The sequence below is a fragment of the Grammomys surdaster genome, unplaced genomic scaffold (assembly GCF_004785775.1).
Source record: "Grammomys surdaster isolate TR1022 unplaced genomic scaffold, NIH_TR_1.0 60, whole genome shotgun sequence".
NCBI classification, from domain to species: Eukaryota; Metazoa; Chordata; class Mammalia; order Rodentia; family Muridae; genus Grammomys; species Grammomys surdaster.
In genome coordinates, this window is record NW_021604562.1 from 1,179,651 (window position 1) to 1,185,331 (window position 5,681).

A 5,681-nucleotide genomic window follows, 5' to 3' on the forward strand; every position below is an offset into this window, starting at 1 on the left:
TGTTGAGCTGCCCACAGGTTGTACAGTGAGCTCTGGGTTACCAGCTTTGTGAGGTGAGCTGTCACTCATGCTAGAGTAGGCTTTGGTAATGAGGGTAATTGTCTCTGAGTCGTGTCTGCTCCTATGAGTAACCACTTACCCATACCACTGCAACACTAATAGATTTTGGTGGTATCTGTACTTTGGTCTGTTGTGGGCTCCCTCAGGTATTTGTTCCCATCTCTCTAGGAATAGTGTCACACAACAAGCTTACGTTTGGGTTGTCAAGTTTTGTGGTCAGTCAATTTATTGATTAGAGATTTTGCTTAATATTTTGAGTGCAAAGTTTCCACCATTTTTTTTTTTTTGGGTTTTCGAGACAGGGTTTCTCTGTGTAGCCCTGGCTGTCCTGGAACTCAGTCTGTAGACCAGGCTAGCCTCGAACTCAGAAATCTGCCTGCCTCTGCCTCCCAAGTGCTGGGATTAAAAGCGTGCGCCACCACCGCCTAGCCAGTTTCTACCATTTCTTAGCACGCACTGGTCAGTTATTTTCAACACCTTGACCAATTATGAATTTTTATAGTAAGCGGTGTCTACCACAAAACCAGGTTCTTCTCACCAGTGCTAACAATGGCATCATTTTATGAGCATAAACACAAATATTTTTGGAAGCAATTTGTAAAGCATAAAATATTTACTTAGTAAAATAATAGTAGTAGATCTCATACAAGGGCCTCCCTAGCTTCCTAAATACAAGTATTTGCCCATGTTCCAGGTTTCCTTTAGTTTTTTGTTATTGTTTTTTGTTTTTTTGTTTTTTGAGACAGGGTTTCTCTTTATAGCCCAAGCTATCCTGGAACTCACTCTGTAGACCAGGCTGGCCTCGAACTCAGAGATCCGCCTGCCTCTATTGCCCAGGTTTCCTATACTAGGCATAAATTCATTCCTGTGAACCTGGCCTCAACTCTAATCAGAAAGTCCTTGGTTACCCTCATAAAACCCATGCTACTATTTAAAAGAGAACAACTTGCCTGTGTATCAACCTCCTCTTTTTTTTTTTTTTTTGGAGATAGGATCTCTCAGTGAATCTACAGCTTTCTGACTTAGCTAGGTTGGCTGGCCAATGAACTGGAGTTACAGGTGTACACCTCTGTATCTGACTCTACATGACTGCTGGCGGTCTGAATTCAGATCCTCCCACTTGTGTGGTAGACTATTAATTGAGCCACTTCTGTTGATTGATGAATTGGTTATTTGTCATTATAAAATGCGTCTCCCTATCTCTGATCCCTGATTATACTCTTGTGTTGAAGTGTATTATACCTATGCCTTATATTAATTAATTAATTGCTTTTGACATATTTATTGCTTATATTGCATAGCATTTTTAGTTTTACTTTCAATGTGTCTCTATATAGAGAGGGCATATTTAAAGGGCATATTTTTATTCCATTGAGTATCAGATTCAGGACTTCATGCATACTAAACAAGCCATCCACCATTGGATTTGTGACAGTTTGAATGAGAATGGGCCCTATAGGTTTATATGTTTGAATACTTGATCCTCAGTTGGCAGCAACACTATTTGGGTAGGATTAGGAGGTTTGGCCTTAGTTAGTGGAGGTATGACACTGGGGGCAGGCTTTGAGGTTTCAAACCCCTAGCTATCCCCAGTGCACTCTCTCTGCTTCCTGCTTGTGATTCAGAATGTGAGCTCTCAGCTTGCAGTTTCAGCTGCCCTGTCTGCTGTCTCCCAGCCCTGATGAACCCTTATCTCTCTAGTACCATAAGCCCAAATAAATTCTTCGTTCTGTAAGTTGGCCTGGCCAAGATGTTTTTATCACAGCAATAAAAAAGTAACTAATATACCTGTTAAAATATAGTCTGGGCCAGGTGTGGTGGTGCATGCTTTTAATCTCAGCAGTCAGGATGCAAAGATAGGTAATGAGTTTGAGACTAGCCTGGTGTATATAACAAGTTCCAGACCAGCCAAGACTACGTAATAAGACCCCGTCTCTAAAATAAAATAATCTGACAGTCCTTGCATATTAACTGGTATTTATGGTTAGTATAAGTATTGATGTAGCTTGGATATGAGTCTATCATCTTATTCTGTGTTTTCTACTTGACTCTGTTCTTTGTTTCTCCCCCACCTTCTTACTTCTTATCTTTTTTGAGTATTCTATTCTGCTTATTCTCTTGACTCTTTATTTATTTATTTTTTTGTGGTTATTGGAGTTTCAACCCAGAGTCTCTGGCATATCAAGCAAGTGGTCTGCCATGAGCTTTTACTCCTAGCCTTCTAGTGACTCCTTCCTTACCTATAACTATAATTATGCAAATTATTATAGCAGGAAGTTCTGCTAAAGATATTTTTTGATGGCATAACTTTTAATTCATCATTTAAAATATTCCATAAGACATTCTATTTTTTACATTTATTTGTGTGTGTGTGTGTGTGTGTGTGTGTGTGCATGCTCCATGGTGCCTACGTGAAGAACAAAAGCCAACTTGTTGGAATTATTTTTCACCTTCTACTGCGTGGGTGCTGGAGATCAGACTGACCACTTCAGGCCTGGAAGCCAGTACTTTTACCCTCTGAGCCATCTTGCCTGCTCCATAGGACATTTTCATAAGCCTCAAAACAGTTTCAACCCTACAGAAGAGTTTTAAGCACAATACAAAGAACATCACCCACCCATACCCTCTTATTTCTAGACACTTTTATGTCCATTTTTCTAAAATAAAAATTTCTGTTATATAGCTATAATATAATCATCAACATTAGATTATAACACTGCTATTGCTTCACCCCACTCAGGTTTTGCCAGTTTTTTTCAGGAGTGTCCTTAAGCCAGAGAATTCAATTCAGAACCAAGGGTTGCACTTTATTTTAACGCCTGCTCAGTGGCCTTCAATTTTCAATACTTGAAGATAATAGTCTAGTTATTTTGTGAAATGCCTTGTAACTGGGTTTTCTGACATTTCCTCATGATTACATTCTAGCTATGAAATTTGGGCAGAACACCAAAGAAATAATGTTTGTTTCTTTTATGATAGCATACCAGGGAACATATTATTTCACTGTTCTATTATTTTCTAAAAACTATTGATTTTATTGGTTTTTGAATTAGGTGTAGGTGTATGTATCTGTGTTGGGATAAGACCCTCCAGGCCAGAAGTGTTGAATTCACTGGAGCTGGAGTCAAGCCATAGTGAGTCACCTGATGTGGGTGCTTGGAACTGATCTCAGATCCTCTGCAAGAACAGCAAGTGCTTTTAACCTCAGACTTCCCTCTCCAGCCCATTGTGTTTTATTATTGGTGATGTTCTCTTTGTTCATTTGATTAAGGTGAAGTCTTCTGTATTTTCTCTAATGAGAAGTTATTTTTTGTCCTTGCCAACTTCAAGTATCTGGCAGAAAGAAATGTTGACTATGTCTGTCTATCAATCATCTGTTTCTAAGGCTAGAAAGTGAACACACACACACACACACACACACACACACATGTAAAACTTACTGTCTTTATTTTGGAGGAAAAACATGTATTTCCACAAATGATTCAGTCAAGTTTTCCACATTTGAGGAAGTCACAAGGGACAGCACATCCAGAGTTCAATAAATGAGCTTCGCCCTGAGAAAACCACCTTCATAATCATGGTATCTCCCCTGCTAGGGAAGTGTCTTATTATTCATCCATGTCACTGTGGACTCATGGCTTTCTACTTCATTTAATAATTTTCAGTCTGTTATCTTGATGTTCAAATTTACCATAGGGACCCCTCCCTTTTTTCCCCTAGAGGGAACCCTTTTAATCTGGCTCCTGTGTCTTTTTAACATGTTCCCTTGATTCTTTGAACAATTCTTTACTTTTAGGGACAAAAAGAAGTTTCAAGCCCATTTTATTTGTTACCTAAATATTTTGGAATTAGTGTTTTCTGCAAAGAATCTTGGTTCCTTTGGATGGGGAATGCTATTTATCAAGGAAGATTTAGGTGTCAAGTATTCTCATTGTTATTAGTGTGTTGCTCCTTTTAGGGCTTCTCAATGGATTAATAGTAAGAAACCTAGTTCCTTAATATAATTCTTCTGCATATATGGTGGTTTAAATGAGACCGTCACTCACGGGCTCATGCATTTGAACACCTGGTCCCTAGTTGATGGTGTTGTTTGGGAAAGCATGGTCTTGTTGGAGGAAGTATGTCAAAGAAGATGAGCTTGGAGGTTTCAAAGCCTCATGACCTTCTCAGTGCTTGAGTGCTCTCCCTGCTTTCTGTTCTATACTTGCCATTCAAGATGTGAGTCCCCAGCTCCTGCTCCAGCCTCATATCTGTTGCTTGCTTCCATGACTCTCTACCACAACAGGTTCTTATCCTTTTTGAACCACAGTCCAAACAAACTCTTCCTTCTGTAAATTGCCTGGTCATGGTGCTTTATCACAGCAATAGGAAAATAACTGACATTGCATGTAACTAATCATACATGGTTGAAATCATCCCTTGTGTCATGCATATGTTAATTGTAGTTATTTAAAATCTATATCTGAGAAATTTGATATCTGAATCATCTTTAAGTCTGTGCTTCTTGTCCATTGTCTCTTGATTTGGGCTAGTGGTTGTCTTTTTGTAGAGCCCATTGCTAGTAATTAAGTAGAACACAAATAAAATGTAGAAGAGCCGCTGGTTGATGCTCTTTTCTTCTAGCTGGTATTTTCCTCCCCTTTGGCAAGAGCACAAGTAAAGAATAAATGGCCATCCTTCTTTCTTGTTTTTTTATTTGTTTGCTTTGTATTTGCGAGGCAAGATTTCTCTATGTAGCCTTAGCTGACCTAGAACTTGCTCTATAGACCACAGTGCCCTTGAACTTACTGAGAACCAGTTGCCTTTGATTCCCTGGTCCTGGGATTAAAGGTATTTGTGGCCTGACCATTTTTTAAAAGTTTTTATATTTCTTTCATATATTACATTCCATAGTTGTCCTCCCTCCTCTCCTTGCAGCCCAGTCTCCCAACCTCCCCATCCACTCCTTTGTTTCTCCAGAAAACGGCAGGCTTCTCAGGGATATCAACTAACCATAGCATAGTAAGTTGCAGTAAGATTAGGCAGCTCCCCTTGTATTGAGGCTGGATGAGGCAACTCAGTCAAAGAAAAGGGTCCTGAAGGCAGGCAAAAGAGTCAGAGACAGCCTCTGCTCCCACTGTTAGAAGTCCCACAAGAAGACCAAGCTACATAACCAGAACATATATGCAGAAGGCCTAGGTCAGACCCATGCAGGCTCTTTGGTTGTTGGTTCTGTCTCTGTGAGCCCCTATAAGCCCAGGTTAATTGATTCTGTGGGTTTTCTTTGTGCCCTTTACTCCTCTGGCTCCTACAATTCTTCATCCCCCTCTTCCACAGGATTCCCTGCGCTCCACCAGATGTTTGGCTGTGGGTCTCTATATCTGTTTCTATCACTTGACTGATGAAGCCTCTCTGATGACAATTGGACTAAGCATCAATCTATGAGTATAACAGAATATTACTAGGAATAACCCTAGATCTCTGGGTTATCCAGCCTCTTGTTCATGGCTCCCCAATCAGTGTCAGGGGTGGGCTCCCTTTCATGACACTGGTCTCAAGCTGGACCAGTCATTGGTTGGCCACTCCCATAATTTCTGTGCCACCTTTACCCAAACACATTTGTAGGCAGGACAAATTTTAGG

General features: G+C 40.1%; 1 pseudogene; it reads right to left on the reverse strand.

The window, feature by feature from the left end:
- Positions 1-3,520: 3,520 nt before the first annotated feature.
- LOC114622140 lies at positions 3,521-3,664 on the reverse strand (annotated as a pseudogene).
- Positions 3,665-5,681: the final 2,017 nt, after the last annotated feature.